General features: G+C 55.1%; 1 long non-coding RNA gene across 4 annotated transcripts in view; it reads left to right on the top strand.

The window, feature by feature from the left end:
- The first annotated feature begins 17,414 nt into the window (after window positions 1-17,414).
- Window positions 17,415-19,013, top strand: part of LOC146768986 (uncharacterized) — a 107,369-nt gene continuing 105,770 nt past the window's right edge. For 3 of the 4 annotated variants that reach the window (XR_014976535.1, XR_014976534.1, XR_014976537.1), the window contains exon 1: window positions 17,435-17,653. This is a non-coding gene — a long non-coding RNA (uncharacterized LOC146768986). Of the gene's footprint in view, window positions 17,654-19,013 lie in introns of all 4 variants that reach the window. The other variant, XR_014976536.1, reaches the window with a different exon arrangement.

Here is a 19,013-nt window from a genome sequence, read left to right as displayed (position 1 = left end):
AAACCTGGCAGTGTGTGAGGTACTACCACATGTAAAACACACAAAACCAAAATTGTTCACCAAAGTGTTCCCTTCTTTCTTAGAATTGGATTTTTTGTAAGTATTTTGATTCTTGGGTGTAGTCATTTTTTCTCTTCTCCCATCACTAATTTTGTTGACAGACGTAGAGTCATTTGATGGAGTTACTGCTTTAGCACATCTTTCAGAATGTTCCACTTTCTTGACTAAAGTTATGACATCCTTGAGACTTGCCTCACCTTCAATCCATAACCTGTCTTGAATGTTCTTATTCTTTTTGCACACAACAATCTAATCTCTTATCATATCATTGTGTAAAGATCCAAATTTAATGGCCAAATTCTTAAGTGCGGAAACATAGTTGTTGGACCCGGCCTCGTGGCGTGGTCCTTAACCCCCTGGATTGTGCCCGTTCCCCGCCCCGGCCGTCACGGGCCACCCGTCTGAACTGCACCAAGGCCCTTCACCCGAAGCTGCACGTGGACGCATACTCCTCGTGGCTCCGCCATCTTGTTGGCATCCACGTCACACCGTGCACCAGCCGGCGCGACCCCGCTCAACCCGGCCTCGACCCCAGCGAAGCCCCGACATCGAGGCACCACGAACTAGCCAGGGGGTGCCGCAGGAACCATTCATCGCCCCCGGCGGAGGACAGTATCGATGGGACCCCCAACTGTCCTCCCCTCTCGAGGTGTGATCGCCCTGCAACTCCCATGGGCCTGGCGCCTCTCCTGCTGGGCGTCTGGCCACCTCCACCCGGCCACTCCGCCCCCTCGGGCGCATAGGTCCGGACATCAAAGGGCTCCAGACCTATATCTGGGGCGACCCCACCACAGCTCGGCAGTTGTATCCCGGAGTCGAGAGCCCTGCTGATTGAATCGCGGCTGACCCTACGGAGAAGAACTCTTGTCGGAACCATCACGAGCCCTGCTGACTGCGTCGCGGCTCCTTCCTGTGAACCCTTTCTGAACCACCTGGAACATCGGAGCCCTGCTGACGCCGTCGCGGCCCAACCTCGCTGAAACCTCCCTCGGAGCCCTGCTGACGACGTCGCGGCTCGAGCTGAGCAGAAACCATCTTGAGAGCCCTGCTGATTGGATCGCGGCTCTCCACGAACTGTACGCCAGAGCCCTGCTGACGCCGTCGCGGCTCAACCCCTCCGAGATCCGGAGGTCCTCCAGCTTGAGGATAAGAACTGGGCCCCAGGTACCCTCGTACCGCATTCCTGCCAAAGACTGTCCCGCTACCCCGACCCTTCCAAAGAGACACTGAGACTTTTGGTGGATCCCTCGATCCCTTCGTGTAAATATTGACCTCGTAACCTTTTTATTGCTGATAAAGAATTGCTTGTCACAAGACAACCTCCTTGAGTCCTGTGTGGTGGTGTTACTGTGCTAGGACGTGATAGGAGAAGGATCTCTCAGGAGACTTCTCGGCAGCGCTCGGCTACTTCGTGTCGTGTGAGGGCCCCCCCTTGGTGGTCGCACCGACTCCTCGGGGTCCGCCTTCCAACATTTGGTGGCCAGCGACGGGATCCGAGCCGAACGCAGTACGTACCAGCCAGTACCCACTAGCTACCCATCCAAACGAACAGCATCATGAGCAGCCAGGAAAACAACGCGACAATGGAGTTCCAGCCCGAACGGCTGGAAGAATATACGCACAAAGAATTGAAACAGTTCTGCAAAGACAAAGGCATTGCAACCACCAGCCTAGGTACCAAAGAGGAGATGCAGAAAGCTCTGAGGGCATGGTTGGAGGCCGGGGCAGGCCCCTCCCAGGAAGAAGGGCCCTTGCCCCTGACTGAGACCGCAGCAACCGCACGGACTCCGGCAACCGGAGGAAGAAAGAGCCTAGAAACCGGCCTCTCCGAAGAAGAAATACGAGAGCGGGAAAAGGTCCGGAGCCACGAGCTAGAGCTCGCCCGACTGCGGCTGGACGGTGAACTCCAGCTGGCAGAAAAGAAACTGGCCCTAGAGCAGCTGCGCCTTCAAGAAGAGATAGAGGAGAAGAGACGACACCGGGAGTTGGAGGAAAAGAAACTAACTCTTGAGCACGAGCGCAGTCTCAAGGAGCTCGAGATCAAGGCCAAGAACGGAGGGACTGACACCCCCAGTACTAGAGACACTCTACCGCCTTCCGAGGCCAAGGTACATATCCCGAAAGAAGTCGTCAAGGAGTATTACAAGAATGACGACATCCAACAATGGTTCAAGGCCTACGAGGTGGCCATGACCTCCCATCGGGTGCCCCGAAAGGACTGGGGCGCGGGCCTGTGGGGGCGGTTCCTGAGTGAGGGGCGGGACACGCTGCTCCAGCTACCGGAGGAGGTGATGACCTCCTACGATCACATGAAGGAGGCCCTGCTCACCCGCTACGGGCTAACAGCGGAAATGTACCGCCAGCGGTTCAGAGACTGCAAGAAAATCCCGGGTACTACATGGGTGGAATATGTGGACTTTTTCAGTCGGGCCCTAGAAGGGTGGATCAAAGGGAGCAAAGTAACCACCTACGGGCAGCTGGTCGACCTCATCGTGTGGGAACACCTTTCCAACAATTGCTTCGTGGAACTGAGACAGCACCTCCTCGACAGCAAAATGACCGACCCGCGAAAACTTGCCGTCGAGGCCGATCGATGGGTCAACTCCCGGGTCCCCCGGAACTCAATGGGGGAGTACCAGAGGAACCCCAACGGACCCCCCCGCCAGCGCGGTGGGGGGGGAGGGCCGAACAGGAACCGAGACCCTCCCGCCGGGGCCCCCAGGAGCCCCCCTCGAGGGCCACCGCAGCCACATCTCTCCCCGAGCCTAGCCCGAAAGGTGGGCCCGGCCCGACCCGGACCACGGCCGCCAGTGACCTGCTACGGCTGCCAACAAACAGGACACTTTGCCAGCGATCCGGCCTGCCCTCTGAACCGAAGAAACGGGGCCGGCGGGCACCCGCCCCGGCAGCTGACAGCCGCCGCCTTGGGGGGAGGAGAAGAGGAAGAGGAGGCCCTCGACCGAGAGAACACTGAGTGGGAGCCGGCAGCCATGTCCCTGGTCTGCCTGGGTAGCCGAGAGATGGTACCCTGCACCCCCATCCCAACCAACACCCAGAAGTACCGGCAGCAGGTCACGGTCAATGGTCAATGGACAACGGGCCGAAGCCCTTCGTGACACAGGCGCCAGTATCACCGCTGTCCGCTGCCACCTGGTGACCCCTGGGCAGATTCTACCGAATGTGCTGTGCCCCGTACGGACGGCCGACAACAGTGAAAGCCTATGCCAGATGGCCCTGGTCCCCTTCGAGTGGGGAGGGGTGACGGGCCTGCTGAAGGTGACAGTGCGCGACGACGCCCCGGTCGACTGCCTCCTGGGGAACGACTTGGAAAGTTCCCCCTGGGCTCAAGTAGAGCGACGAGAGCACCTCCGAATGTTGGGACTGGCTGATTGGGCCTGCGCCATCACCCGGTCCATGACCGCCCAGGCCCCCCGCTCATCCTCGACCTCCGGGACCGCCCAGCCCGAGGGGCTCACACCCCCTCCCACCAGCAGCGAGGAGGAGGCGGACACCGACCCTGGACCCAGCGAATCCTCCCCCGAAGAGATGGCTTCTCCGAGCGCCCTCCCAGAGCTGACACAATGGCGACACGAAGGGGGCCCCACCCGAGAGCAGTTCCAGCAAGAACAACAGTCCTGTCCCTCTCTCGAAGGGGTCCGACAACAGGCGACCGCGCAAGCCAACGGTGACCAGACCGGCACCCACTGGATCTACTGGACCGAGGGCCTGTTGTACAGTGAACAGAAAGTAGCAGAACTCGGGGCCAGCCGCGTGTTGGTGGTCCCCCTCCGCTTCCGGGAGTTCCTTCTCCACCTGGCCCATGATGTGCCCCTCGCCGGACACTTGGGGCAAGACAAAACGTACAGTCGTCTGGTGACCCACTTCTACTGGCCCCGGATGCGGAGAGATGTGGACAACCACTGCCGGTCCTGCCAAACCTGCCAAGCCAGCGGAAAGACGGGGGGTCGGGTCAAGGCCCCCCTCCAGCCCTTTCCAGCCGTCAGCACCCCGTTCGAACGGGTCGGGATCGATATTGTGGGACCCCTGGACCCCCAAACCGCCCTGGGCCACCGCTTCATCCTGGTCCTCGTGGACCACGCCACCAGGTACCCGGAGGCGGTCCCGCTAAGAACTATAACGGCCCCTGTGGTAGGCCGGGCCTTGATGGGGATCTTCTCCCGAGTGGGATTCCCCAGCGAAGTGGTGAGCGACCGCGGCACGAACTTTATCTCCAGGTACATGCGGTCTCTGTGGCAACAGTGCGGGGTCACATACAAGTTCACGACCCCCTATCACCCTCAGGGGAACGGACTGGTTGAGCGGTTCAACCGAACATTAAAAGGGATGATCCAGGGCCTGGAAGAACCCCTCAGGCGGAAATGGGATGTCCTGCTGCCCTGCCTCCTGTTTGCCTATCGGGAGGTCCCGCAGAAGTCCCTGGGGTTCAGCCCGTTTGAACTATTGTATGGACACCCGGTCCGCGGACCGCTCAGCCTGGTCAAGGAGGGCTGGGAGATGAAGCCCCGAGGAGCCCCTCCTGACGTCTACCGATACCTCCTGACCCTCCGAAACCAGACCCGCAGGTTCCGAGCCATGGCCGAAGCCAACCTCGAGGCCAGCCAGGAGGACATGAAGCGGTGGTACGATCGCAACACCTCTACTATAGAATTCGAGCCAGGACAGAAAGTATGGGTCATGGCCCCGGTCGAACCCGGCGCCCTCCAGGACAAGTGGACCGGGCCCTTCAAGGTGGTGGAGAAGAAAAGTCCCGTCACCTACCTGGTCGATCTGGAGTCCCCCCGGAACCCCCTCCGGGTCCTACATGCTAACAGGCTAAAACCCCACTTCGCCCGGACCGAACTGAGCCTGCTGCTGGCGACTGACGAAGGGGGCGAGGACGACTCCGAGCCCTTGCCCGACCTCTTGCAATCCGACATTCACGATGGATCGATCGAAGGGGTCCAACTCGCCTCGTCCCTGACCCCGGAACAGCGCAACGACTGCCAGCAATTACTGCGGGACTACGCAGCCCTCTTCTCTCTCACCCCGGGGGTGACCCACTGGTGCGTCCACGATGTCGACACCGGGGAGAGCCCCCCCATACGACACAGAGCCTACCGGGTGCCTGACCGAGTGCGGGCCTGCATCCAGGCCGAAGTAGCGAAGATGCTGGCCCTGGGGGTCATCGAGCCTTCCGACAGCCCGTGGGCCAGCCCTGTCGTCCTGGTGCCCAAGGCCGCAGCTCCCGGTCACCCCCCGGAGTTGCGATTCTGCGTGGACTACCGAGCCCTGAATGCAGTAACCAAGACAGACGCACACCCGATACCCCGGGCCGACGAACTCATCGACCGCCTAGGGGCCGCTCGCTACTTGAGCACGCTGGACCTCACCGCCGGGTACTGGCAAATCCAGCTCACCCCCGGCGCCCAAGAAAGATCCGCCTTTTCGACCCCGGATGGGCATTACCACTTTCGGGTGATGCCCTTCGGAATGAAGAACGCCCCGGCCACCTTCCAAAGACTGGTGAACAAGGTTTTGGCCGGGCTTGAGGCCTTCAGCGCGGCCTACTTAGATGACATTGCCGTGTACAGCAACCACTGGGCCGAGCACCTTCTCCACCTGAAGGCCGTCCTGGCCGCCCTTCAGCGGGCCGGGCTCACAATCAAGGCCAGCAAATGCCAAATCGGTCACGGATCCGTGACCTACCTGGGCCATCAAGTGGGGAGCGGGCAGGTGGCCCCCCTCCAAGCAAAGATAGATGCCATCCAGACCTGGGAACCCCCCACTACCCAGACCGCTGTCCGGGCCTTCCTGGGCCTCACCGGATACTACCGGCGGTTTATCCGGGACTATGGGAGCATTGTTGGCCCCCTCACAGAGTTAACGTCCAAAAAGCAGCCCAAGAAGGTACACTGGACACCCCGCTGCCAAACAGCCTTCGACACCCTAAAGACAGCCATGTGTACTGCTCCGGTGCTGCAGGCCCCGGACTACCAGAAGGAGTTCGTGGTACAGACGGACGCCTCCGAGTATGGGATCGGGGCCGTCCTATCCCAAGCCGACGAAAAGGGGCTCGACCGACCAGTGGCCTTCATCAGCCGACGACTACTGCCCCGAGAGCAACGCTGGAGCACTATTGAGCGTGAGGCCTTCGCTGTGGTGTGGGCCCTCAAGAAGCTCCGGCCCTACCTCTTTGGCACCCACTTCCGGGTCCAGACCGACCACCGGCCCTTGCAATGGCTAATGCAAATGCGGGGCGAGAACCCCAAGCTGCTGCGGTGGTCCATCTCGCTACAAGGGATGGACTTTGACGTCGAACACCGGCCCGGCAATGACCACGCCAACGCCGACGGCCTGTCCCGCTTCTTCCGCCTTGACGAGGAGAATCCCCAAGGAGATGGGTGACTCTCCATGCCTTCGGCTGGGGGGGACGCCTGTTGGACCCGGCCTCGTGGCGTGGTCCTTAACCCCCTGGATTGTGCCCGTTCCCCGCCCCGGCCGTCACGGGCCACCCGTCTGAACTGCACCAAGGCCCTTCACCCGAAGCTGCACGTGGACGCATACTCCTCGTGGCTCCGCCATCTTGTTGGCATCCACGTCACACCGTGCACCAGCCGGCGCGACCCCGCTCAACCCGGCCTCGACCCCAGCGAAGCCCCGACATCGAGGCACCACGAACTAGCAGGGGGTGCCGCAGGAACCATTCATCGCCCCCGGCAGAGGACAGTATCGATGGGACCCCCAACTGTCCTCCCCTCTCGAGGTGTGATCGCCCTGCAACTCCCATGGGCCTGGCGCCTCTCCTGCTGGGCGTCTGGCCACCTCCACCCGGCCACTCCGCCCCCTCGGGCGCATAGGTCCGGACATCAAAGGGCTCCAGACCTATATCTGGGGCGACCCCACCACAGCTCGGCAGTTGTATCCCGGAGTCGAGAGCCCTGCTGATTGAATCGCGGCTGACCCTACGGAGAAGAACTCTTGTCGGAACCATCACGAGCCCTGCTGACTGCGTCGCGGCTCCTTCCTGTGAACCCTTTCTGAACCACCTGGAACATCGGAGCCCTGCTGACGCCGTCGCGGCCCAACCTCGCTGAAACCTCCCTCGGAGCCCTGCTGACGACGTCGCGGCTCGAGCTGAGCAGAAACCATCTTGAGAGCCCTGCTGATTGGATCGCGGCTCTCCACGAACTGTACGCCAGAGCCCTGCTGACGCCGTCGCGGCTCAACCCCTCCGAGATCCGGAGGTCCTCCAGCTTGAGGATAAGAACTGGGCCCCAGGTACCCTCGTACCGCATTCCTGCCAAAGACTGTCCCGCTACCCCGACCCTTCCAAAGAGACACTGAGACTTTTGGTGGATCCCTCGATCCCTTCGTGTAAATATTGACCTCGTAACCTTTTTATTGCTGATAAAGAATTGCTTGTCACAAGACAACCTCCTTGAGTCCTGTGTGGTGGTGTTACTGTGCTAGGACGTGATAGGAGAAGGATCTCTCAGGAGACTTCTCGGCAGCGCTCGGCTACTTCGTGTCGTGTGAGGGCCCCCCCTTGGTGGTCGCACCGACTCCTCGGGGTCCGCCTTCCAACAATAGTCTTCAATGGACTCACTAGAATCTTGTTTACGTTTGTAAAACGCACGCCTGGATACCGCTGCACACACAATAGGGGAATAATGATCATCTAGGTCTTCAATAGCACATTTAAATACATCAAAATCACCACTCCTTTCAACTTTTTGCATTTGAGTATACACCCTGAGACCCTCAGGCCCTTAACAATGCATTTTGCGTTTTTTTTCTTTCTGGTGACATGACGCAACCACTGTCCTCCAGAGTAGCAATATAATTGATAAAATGTTCTTTCCACTCTTGCCACTTCACTGTAGGTTCACCAGGATTAGTTGAGAATTCCTTAGGAGTATTGAGATTAGTGCTGACATTTATTGCAGCTGTTGGATTAGTTGTGACTGATGTGCTAGCAGAATTTCTCTCCATCACGTTTTTTGTCGAGAAAACATAGTCAATGATAGGAAAACAGCAATAACTAAAACAAAGAAAAATGAGCAGGAATAAAACAGTTCTTCCTACTATAATGTCCAGTGTTCTTTGTTTTGCGGCGCTGTACTCTGTATTGTTTTTTAGGATGAGCCTCGGGCAGCGCGCAGCGCTGCTTCAGGAGTGACCTTTAGAAATCGGTCAGCTCTTTTCAAGCACTCGAGCTTGTGCTGGCATCCACCTTGCGGGAGCGAGCAGCAGCGCGCAGGGGCCATCTGTTTTCAATTAGCGTGGCCGCAAGCGCTTGTTGACATTCCTCTGCTCTCGCTCTCACCCTCGCCCTCCCTTGTTTTAAAGGTGACCATGCGTGCAGCTGGCAGCACTTTCTGTAGACACAGGACTCGTGGCGCAAAGTATTTATGGAAACTTGCTTTCATTGGGCATTTGTGTGTTGATGATTTTAAGTCTGCGGCAAGACAAGCTGATCTGCAGTTACCGCCTTTTGTTTTCTGTGCAGCTGTTTGTGTGCTTCAGTGTATCTAATCCTACAAACAAATTTGTATTGTAGTGCCCCATCTGTGCGTGTGTGTGTATGGATTACAGTTCTCAACATGCAAATGGACAAACTTTGCAGCTGCATTGCCCTGCTCTGGTTGTGTGTGTTCCTGTTTCTGCTTCCTGGTGTGTTGCTATTTTCAAGCTTGCTAGCTGATGCTCGTGTCAGCAGTGCATGCCTCTAGTTGTGTGCATCGTCACTGTTTATACCTGAAAGGGGACACATGTTGCGCATGAAGCACACACCTCAGGTTGAGTATGTTTCTTTGCGCATGTGTGTTTTTCCCCTCTCCCACATTAGTATGCCAAGCAGGTCTTCGCTGAATGTTCATTCTGCCACACATTAGAAGCGCTATTTTTTTAATTAGCGCTGAGCATCAACATCGGCAGATGGAGCTACCAAGTCTGGGCAGACTCCTGAATGTGGACATAAAAACTGGGTACATTAAGGGCAATGAAAGCAGACGCAACCACAGAAATGCTACCTTTTAGCTTTCTCGTGTTTTTCCATCAGACGATCCTTATGCCAAGGCAAAGCTTTTAAAGCCCACACTTTGACATATTTACAGCGATAAGCTGCATTATGGGAGGCACGATGCATGCCACGACAAAAGACTCCTCAAACTGTTTTTCAATTCACATGGGGAGCATGCAATTTTCGCTACCTGCTGAGTAAGTGAGTCGTCAAGATTTACAGTTAGGTTCATACACTCTAATGACGTGCCATCACGCTCCATGTTTGCAATGCGCAGAATTTGCCTCTCTGGTGGTTCAGTCAGGGAGCAGGGTGGGTCTATTGCAGCTGCATCACACATGAGCAGTAGCCGCTATCTTTGTTCGGGCTAAATAAAAAATTCCCCTCCCCATAGCTGCCATGTTGAGATTGAGGAATAAAATGGATGGAGCAGACAACGCTAATGTTGTGGTATGCCCATCTCATGTGATTGGTGGTTGGGTTGCTTTTGTTTCCCGTAGCTTTCATGTTATAATTCGGCATCATATCAGCGTGAGCGTTCTAATGCGGCTGGTGTTTTAATACAATGTGTCCACAGATAACATGTTGGTTGTATATACATACTGACTTTCAGCCATGCTGAACAGAAGCCCTGTTGCTTGCTATTCAGCATGGCTAAAAGACATTGACATTGACAAGGCCAATAGCTCTCTGATTGCCGAGACCTAGTGGCTTTGCCAATGCTTGTGCTGTCTAGCACTAGGTATCTGGATCAGTATTTTGGAGCAATGGTCCTCACTTTTGTGAATTACTACTAAATATCAGATTTTTTTTCTCCATTTTGTCCCACACATGCCACTCACAGTGTTAATAGAGAGCTGTAAACGGGGTGTGTGTTGTACATTATATCAGTTCCCGGACTTTTGATTGACAGATAGCAGGCTTGACCCCTGCAGATGATTTTTGGGGTACTCCCCTTGTTAAGCACTGAGCTCAGGTACCGCAGTGTTGCCACTTTATATCCAAATCAGAGTCCTTAAATTCAGACGTGCCTTTAAGGTATGCATACTCACCCCCTCTAAAACCCAAGTCATCAACACACTTAGGGCTGTTTGCAGAGGAGTGACGCCCTTTTCAACTACCTAAATGTGGTTCAGCTATGGGGTTTATTTTGAAGTCACTGTTAGGGCACTTTAACAACAGCCTGCCTGTACCTACCTCCCTGTCACCAGTAACAATTGGGCACTGTTAGTAAACCAAGCAATGTTCTGAATGCCTAAAAAAGCAACTCCCATGAAATGTGACCGGCTGCTGAATGAACTTTCTGATGTTTGTAACCTCGCAGCTTGTGTGCTGCATGGCTAAACACTTATAGGATCCCAAAGGCGATACCTATTGGCTATGCCAATGCTTGTTTTTGTAAACAGCTGACAAGACTGTAGATGGGTAGGAATGAAACCCATGGTTTGTGAATAATCAAAGATGGCCGCACGTAGAGTCACGCAACATGACCTCGTCAGCTCTGCTCAACGTTATGTTTGACGGGTGGTTTGACGTCGGATGCACAAGTTATCGTGCGTACAACTCGTGTAAGGTACTTGCGGCACAGCAATGTCTACGCGTTCCAGGGACAATGGTTCAGATCGCAACGGCACAGCAGCTTGAAAGTAAACATCAACTTCAACGTAACGCTGTACTGAGAATTCAAAGAAAAAGAGGGGTTTTAAACTCACACACAGCGGGTAGAGTTCCCTTGCTGTAGTCTTCCTCTGCTAAATATTCGAAGATTTTGCTGGGAGGACTCCTAAACACACACAGTATATAGGAGCATTGAAGCGTTGACAGGTAGCCACTAGAAGTGCGAGCAGGGGTTAAAACACCATCAATCGTCGCCAAACTGATGTAGTATTCTCCACATAACGGTTGCATACACGAAGTTTAGTAAAGTATAAGTTATTTTATTCCAACCTCTGCTGGAAAGAAAGCATCCAACACAAACGGTCTCCCAGCAGATAAGAATCATACAGAACACCAATACAGCCTTACCATTCTATCATTCTAGAGCACAAGATAGAGTTCTACAATTAACTTTATACCTACCATAGAGGTGCTCCAGGAAGTAATGCACAATACTACAAGCACCCCTCCTTCCAATTATACCTTTGGGTGAGCGCTCTATGCTTTCTTTCACCTTTGTCCAGACCTGGCGGCACCCTTCTTCTCATTTTACCTTTGGGTGAGTGCCCTATGCTTTCAATCAATCAATCAACAGATTTGTAAAGCGCACTACTCACCCGCAAGGGTCTCAAGGCGCTGGGGGGGGGGTAGCCGCTACTGCTCGAACAGCCAGGTCTTGAGCTGTTTCCTGAAGGAGAGGTGGTCCTGGGTCAGCCGTAGGTGGGTGGGGAGGGAGTTCCATGTCTTGGCCGCCAGGCAGGAGAAGGATCTTCCTCCGGCGGTGGCTTTGCGGATACGTGGGATGGTGGCGAGGGCGAGGCTGGCGGAACGGAGCTGGTGAGTGGGTGTGTAGAATGTGAGGCGGCTGTTGAGGTATTTGGGGCCCGTGTCGTAGAGAGCTTTGTGAGCGTGGGTGAGGAGTCTAAACGTGATCCTCTTGCTGACGGGGAGCCAGTGCAGGTCTTTCAGATGGGTGGAGATGTGGCTGCGGCGGGGGATGTCCAGGATGAGTCGTGCAGAAGCGTTCTGTATGCGCTGGAGTCTTCTCTGGAGTTTGGCTGTGGTTCCCACGTAGAGGGTGTTCCCGTAGTCCAGTCGGCTGGTGACGAGGGTCTGGGTGACCGTCTTCCTGGTTTCGATGGGGATCCACCGGAAGATCTTTCGGAGCATGTGGAGAGTGTTGAAACAGGATGACGAGACGGCGTTGTCTTGCTTGGTCATCGTGAGGGAGGAGTCCAGGATGAAGCCCAGGTTGCGTGCATGATCGGTTGGCTTGGGGGTGGTGCCCAGGGCAGGGGGCCCCCCAGGAGTCGTCCCAGGCAGAGTGGGATGGTCCCAGGATGAGGACTTCCGTCTTGTCTGAGTTCAGTTTCAGACGGCTGAGCTTCATCCATTCCGCGACATCTTTCATTCCTTCCTGGAGGTTGGCTCTGGCTGTGGCGGGGTCGTTGGTGAGGGAGAGGATCAGCTGGGTGTCGTTGGCGTAGGAGATGATGTTGAGGTCTTGTTGGCGTGCGATGGCTGCGAGAGGGCTCATGTAGATGTTGAAGAGGGTGGGGCTGAGCGAGGATCCTTGTGGAACGCCGCAGATGATTTCGGTGGCCGTGGAACGGAATGGGGGAGGCGGCCTCTCTGGGTTCTTCCGGCGAGGAACGAGATGATCCACTCCAGGGCCGTTCCTTGGATTCCGGTGTTGCTGAGGCGATGTATCAGGGTGCGGTGGCATACGGTGTCGAAGGCTGCTGAGAGGTCCAGGAAGATGAGGGCAGCTGTTTCCCCATTGTCGAGCAGGGACCTGATGTCGTCGGTAGCTGCGATGAGGGCGGTCTCGGTGCTGTGGTTTGCTCGGAAGCCGGACTGCGAGGGGTCGAGGGATCCGTTGGTCTCGAGGAAGGCGGCGAGTTGTATGTTGACGGTCTTCTCTATGACTTTGGCAGGAAAAGGGAGGAGTGAGATGGGGCGGAAGTTCTTGAGGTCGGTGGGGTCCACGTTTGGTTTCTTCAGGAGGGCGCTGAGCTCGGCATGTTTCCAGATCTCCGGGAAGGTGGCGGATGCGAAGGAGCTGTTGATGATGTCCCGGAGTTGGGGTGCGATGATGGAGTTGGCTTTGTTGAAGATGTGGTGTGGACAGGGGTCGGTAGGGGAGCCGGAGTGGATGGTGTTCATCGTGCGGGTGTTGTCTTCGGTGTTGACCGGGGTCCAGGTGCAGAGGGTGGTGGTGGGGGGTGCTGGTTCGGTGATTGGGTGCGTGGTTTGTGCGTCGAAGCTGTTGTGTATGTCGGTGATCTTGCGGTGAAAGAACGAGGCGAGTGAGTCACAGAGGTCCTGCGAGGGTGTGATGTCGTTGCTGCAGGCGCTGGGGTAGGCGAGCTCTTTGACGATTCTGAAGAGTTCCTTGCTGTGGTGGGTGTTGTTGTCCAGTTGTTCTTTGAATGCTGTCCTCTTGGTGGTGCGGATCAGCTGGTGGTGTTTGTGGGTGGCGTTTTTGAGGGCTGTCATGTTTTCTGTTGTCTGGTCGTGGCGCCAGGCTTTCTCGAGGGAGTGGCAGGTTTTCTTGGAGCTTTTGAGGTCGTCGGAGAACCACAAGGTTTTGTTGCTGTTGGGTCTGCTGGAAGGGTTCTTCAGTGGTGCGAGGTCATCGGCGCAGTTGGTGAGCCACTGTGTGAGGATACGGGCTGCTTCGTTGGGGTCTGTCGTGTTGGTGGGTGGGTTCTGGCTGAGGGAGGTGGTGAGCTGGTTGGTGGTGATCTTGCTCCAGCTTCTGCGGGGTTTCTTTCACCTTTGTCCAATACTCTTGTGTTCCCTTCTCCTCGCTAGCTGGATTTAATTCAAGTTATCTTATTACTCGTCATAGGCCTTCCTGCCCCCCCCATGCAATCAATCAATCAATCAATCAATCAGAACATTTGTAAAGTGCACTACCCACCCGTGGGGGTCTCAAGGCGCTGGGGGAGGGGGATGCTGCTACTGCTCGAATAGCCAGGTCTTGAGAAGTCTTCTGAAGGTTAGCAAGTCCTGGGTCAGCCGTAGGAGGATGGGGAGGGTGTTCCAGGTTTTGGCGGCGAGGTGAGAGAATGATCTGCCGCCAGAGGTCGCTCTTCGGATGCGGGGGACGGTGGCGAGGGTGTGGTCGGCGGAGCGAAGCTGGCGGTTGGTGGTGTAGGAGATGAGTCGTCTGTTGAGGTAAGCTGGTCCAGTGTTGTGGAGTGCCTTGTGTGCGTGGGTGAGGAGCTTGAAGGTGATCCTCTTGTTGACGGGGAGCCAGTGCAGGTCTCTCAGGTGGGATGTGATGTGGCTGCGGTGAGGGATGTCGAGAATCAGGCGTGCAGAGTCGTTCTGAATGCGTTGAAGTCGTTTCAGGAGTTTGGCCGATGCTCCTGCGTAGAGGGCGTTTACGTAGTCCAACCTGCTGCTGACGAGGGTCTGGGTGACCGTTCTTCTTGTTTCGGTGGGGATCCACCTGTAGATCTTGCGGAGCATGCGGATAGTGTTGAAGCAGGAGGACGAGACGGCGTTGACCTGCTTTGTCATGGAGAGTGTGGAGTCGAGGATGAACCCCAGGTTGCGTGCGTGGTCGGTGGGTGTTGGTGCTGTTCCCAGTGCGGTCGGCCACCAGGTGTCGTCCCAGGTCGAGGGGGTGGAGCCGAGGATGAGGACTTCCGTCTTGTCCGAGTTTAGCTTCAGACGGCTGTTCTTCATCCACTCGGCGATGGCTTTCATTCCTTCATGGAGGTTGGTTTTGGCGGTGAGGGAGTCCTTGGTGAGGGAGAGGATCAGCTGGGTGTCATCGGCGTAGTAGATGATGTTGAGGTCGTGCAGTCGGGCGACGTGGGCGAGTGGTACCATTCAGATGTTGAACAATGTTGGGCTGAGGGATGAGCCCTGGGGTACGCCGCAGATGATCTTGGTGGCTTCAGAGTGAAAAGGGAGGAGGCGGACGCTCTGGGTTCTGCCGGAGAGGAAGGAGGTGGTCCAGTCCAGAGCCTTGTCTCGGATCCCAGCATCGTGGAGGCATGTGCATAGGGTGTGGTGGCAGACAGTGTCGAAGGCGGCTGGTGCAGGAGGATGAGGGCAGCGGTTTCACCATTGTCCAGCAGGGTCCTGATGTCATCGGTGGCGGCGATGAGGGCAGTTTCGGTGCTGTGGTTGCTGCGGAACCCGGACTGGGACGGGTCCAGGATGCTGTTCCCCTCGATGTAGCGGGTCAGTTGTCTGTTGACGGTCTTCTCGATGACCTTCGCCGGAAACAGGAGCAGGGAGGTGAGCCGGAAGTTCTTGTGGTCCTTAGGGTCAGCCTTGGGTTTTTTGAGTAAGGCATTGATCTCGGCGTGCTTCGAGCTCTCCGGGAAGGTCGCTGTCTCAAAGGAGATGTTCATGGCCTTCCGGAGATGGAGTGTGATGGTGGTGCTGACTTTGTTGAAGATGTGGTGTGGGCATGGGTATGACGGAGATCCGGAGTGGATGGTGTTCATGATTTTGATGGTGTCGTCGTTGTTTATGTTGGTCCAGGAGAGCAGGGGATCGGTGCGGATGATGGCCATGGGGACGGAGGTCTCAGTGTCGGGCGGTCGTGACGTTGAAGCTGTCATGGATGTCTGCGATCTTGCGATGGAAGAAGGTGGCAAGGGAGTCGCACAGGTCTTGCGAGGGTGGGATGTCGTTGGTGTTGGAGCTGGGGTTGGAGAGTTCCTTCACGATGTTGAAGAGCTCTTTGCTGTTGTGTGCGTTGTTGTCTAAGCGGTCTTTCAAGTAGGCCCTTTTGGCGGCTCTGATGAGCTGATGGTGTCTGCGGGTGGCGTTCTTGTTGGCTGCGTAGCTGTCCGGTGTCTGTTCATGGTGCTATTTCTTCTCTAGCTTTGACAGGTTTGCTTAGAGGCCTGGAGGTCCTCGGTGAACCAGCTGGATTTCTTGCTGGTGTGTCTGTTGGAGGGTTTCTTGATCGGGGCGAGGGTGTTGGTGCAGTCGTCGATCCATTGTCTGAGGTTGCGGGCGGCGGTGTCGGGGTCGGTGGGAGGGCTCCGGGCGAGGGTGCTGATTAGCTGGTCTTCGGTGACTTTGCTCCAGCAGCGACGAGGGATCTGTTGGGTGCGTTGATGTGTGGTGGGTTTACGGAAGGTGAAGTGGATGCAGCGATGGTCGGTCCAGTGGAGTTCAGTGGTGTGGTTGAAGGAGACGTGGGAGCTTGCGGAGAAGATGGGGTCAAGCGTGTGGCCAGCAGAGTGGGAGGGTGCTGTGACGAGTTGTTTGAGTCCGAGGTTGTCGATCAAGGTGGTGGAGTTGGTGTCGTTTTTGTTTTCGAGGTGGAAGTTCAGGTCCCCGAGGAGGATGTAGTCTGTGGAGGCGAGGGCGTGTGTACTGACGATGTCGGCGATGGAGTTGCTGAACTGTGGCCGTGGTCCGGGGGGTCTGTAGACGAGGGTTCCTCTGAGGGTGGTGTTGATATCGGTGTGGATCTGGAAGTGCAGGTGTTCGGCGGTGCTGAGGGTGTCGTCGGTGTTGGTCGAGACTCTGAGAGTGTTCCTGTGGACGATGGCGATTTCTCCTCCTACTCCGTTGGTGCGGTCCCTGCGGGTGATCTTGTAGCCGTCCGGGATGGCTATGGCGATGTCGGGTGCCGAGGAGGGGTTCATCCAGGTCTCCGTTAGGAAGGCGACGTCTGGGGAGGTTGAGTCGAGTAGGTCCCAGAGTTCAACTGCGTGTTTGCGGGAGGAGCAGGGGTTGAGAAGGATGCATCTGAGGTGGTTGCGTTCTTTCACGGTGGGTGGATTGGCGGGTCGGATGCTGGTGAAGCTGCAGTTTCGGCAGGCGAAGGGTCCTTAGGTGTGCTTCGGGGCGGCCAGGAAGCAGGTGTGTGATCGTCCGGTGTTGAGTGCGTGGAGGGTGCTGGCATCGTAGCGTAGATGGGTGTTGTGGCGTTTGCGGGGGCCAGGGGTTCTGGCGCTGGGCGCGGTCCAGGACGGGCGCAGACGGGCTTGCCTTAGGCGCATCTTTGGCATGCCAGCGGCGCGGCCGCCATATAAAGGGAGGTGGGAGGGAGGAGCAGCTGGGAGGCGGGAGCGGGGCGGCGAATGGGTGAGCGGGGGGCGGGGCCGCAGCGGTGGGAAAAACGGGTGAGGCAAGGGGATACAGAAGGCAAAACAGGGGGCAAGGGGTTACAGAAGGCAAAAAACAGGGGGCACAGGGGAAAAGGACGAGGGAAACAATACAATCGCAATACAGTAACACAGGAATGCAAGACAAGAAATCAGCACTACCTGCCTACCGAGGCAGAGGAGCCTCGAACCTGCGGCAGAGGTGATGAAGCACAGGGTGGAGCTGTGCGGTGAGGGGGAGCGACCTGCATGAAGACAGGGTCAAGGGTCGCTCCTTATTTTATTTTTGTACATGTTATTTTATTCTTTTAATTTTTACTTATTTAGCGCCATTGCATTTCTATGCAGAAGAGTCTGACACCTCGTACTTAGGTCATTACTTTAGGTACTTAGCATGATTTCAACATGGCGGCACTTTTCAAACTTCATAGAGATCTGCTTGTGCGCGCCATCTTTTCCTTTCACGTATTTCAATATGGCGGCCGCTGTTGCCCGAGCTCAATCGTCGGTGTGCTTACTACACGTTATAGACATACCGGAAGTAGCTTGGCTCCCGGCAGGCCGTTCCACGGAAACAGACAGACAGTCCTGTTTCTATGTCCCACCTCAGACTGCACTGTGACTTGACCACCGTGGACTCCCGTGAAAGTACCGTTTACGTTGTTGCCAATGTGACCTGTTTTCGTGTGACTAGGACTCCGTCCCAGCTCGCTTGCCACAACACACCCTTGTTTTCGCCTCTGGCCGTTCCTTGCTGCTGTCGGCACTCTATTCGGCCCGTGCCCAGACGCACCTTCCACCTGAGAATATTTTTTCAATACAGGTAACCCCTACTACTTACCTGCCATGTTCCATTTCTCATTCAGGCGATTGTTTAAATATTTTGACTTACTGAAGTATCACGGTGCAGGAATATAACACCAATACGCAAGTATGTATTTAAAAGAAGTTATTTATTATAGTTAATAAGGCCCACAGTCAGCTGGTAAGCATAGTGGCTGTGAAGCAACAGCTGGTGTGAGACAATGCATGACGCTCACGGTGACGTGATCTAAATATGGGGTGAGGATTCTAAGTGACGTGGGCAAGAGCCAACCAATCGGATGCAGTGTATACAACCAACTCGAACCAAAATAAAGGACATGATATACAACATCTCCCTTTTTTTTTTTTTTTACAAAGGAAACATTAATATACAATGTAGTCTCTATTCGAGTTGGGAAAACGTGATAACCTTCCAGAAGTGGTGCATGTACCCTCAAACACATTAGAGGGCGGAGCATCATTACTTAATGCAATATTGTGACTTGAGTCTTCAACATTTGGAACATGTGCATCTTGCACAAAAGTTTGAAATAAGATATGTCTGTCACCCTCAAACTCTTTCAGAACCATCATGTGCTGGCGGCATTGAGATCCCGTTAGTGGTGGAAGCTCTAGTATTTGGATCTTCATTGAGCAAAAGGTCATTAGTTCCTAACACACCACCTTCCTTTGTACCAAAGTCAAACCACGCATCACTCCGTTCTGAGTCTTCACTTTCCTTACTTGCCTCAAGTCTTTCTGGCCAAGTTTGAGTTTGATGACGTCGCTTTGGTCCACCATCCTAACTTGGGCAAACGAACTGGACAACTTGACCACTTCATTAGGCTCATAGTATTTGGATTCTCCTTTAAACTTGACAAAAGGTTTCTTGACGATCACCCAGTCGCCTATGTGAATGTCCTTTAGAGTGGCCCTATGAATTTTATTGTGGTATTCTTTAGACTTTAATTGGTGCTCCAGAATCCTTTCCTTTACATTAAGCTGTGAATCCTGAATTTCAATCACTTTAGAATTCCTTTCATTTAGATTAGAGAACTTGGGAGTAAGAGTTGTGGTACTATGTCTGCCTCTCATGAGGAAGAATGGAGAATGTCCAGTTACGCTGTTGGATATGTTGTTGTACATATCTACTCTCTCCTGAGTGAATTCTTTCACTGGAAAACCTGCTGCAAGTGCCATTTGAATACTCACTTTTAGGAACCGGTTGACCCTTTTGACTTGTCTGATTTTGGTGAATAAAAGGGAGTTTTCTCCTGCTGGATACCTTTTTGACATAAAAATGTGACCATCTTCTCGGAGACCAGTTGCTTCCCATTGTCCGATACTGAAGTTTTAGGTAACCCTTCTAAAGAAAAACA

This window comes from Triturus cristatus, unplaced genomic scaffold (genome assembly GCF_964204655.1).
Source record: "Triturus cristatus unplaced genomic scaffold, aTriCri1.1 SCAFFOLD_160, whole genome shotgun sequence".
Lineage (NCBI taxonomy): Eukaryota > Metazoa > Chordata > Amphibia > Caudata > Salamandridae > Triturus > Triturus cristatus.
Note: the sequence above shows the minus strand (reverse complement) of the source record. Positions and strands in the feature narration are given on the sequence as shown.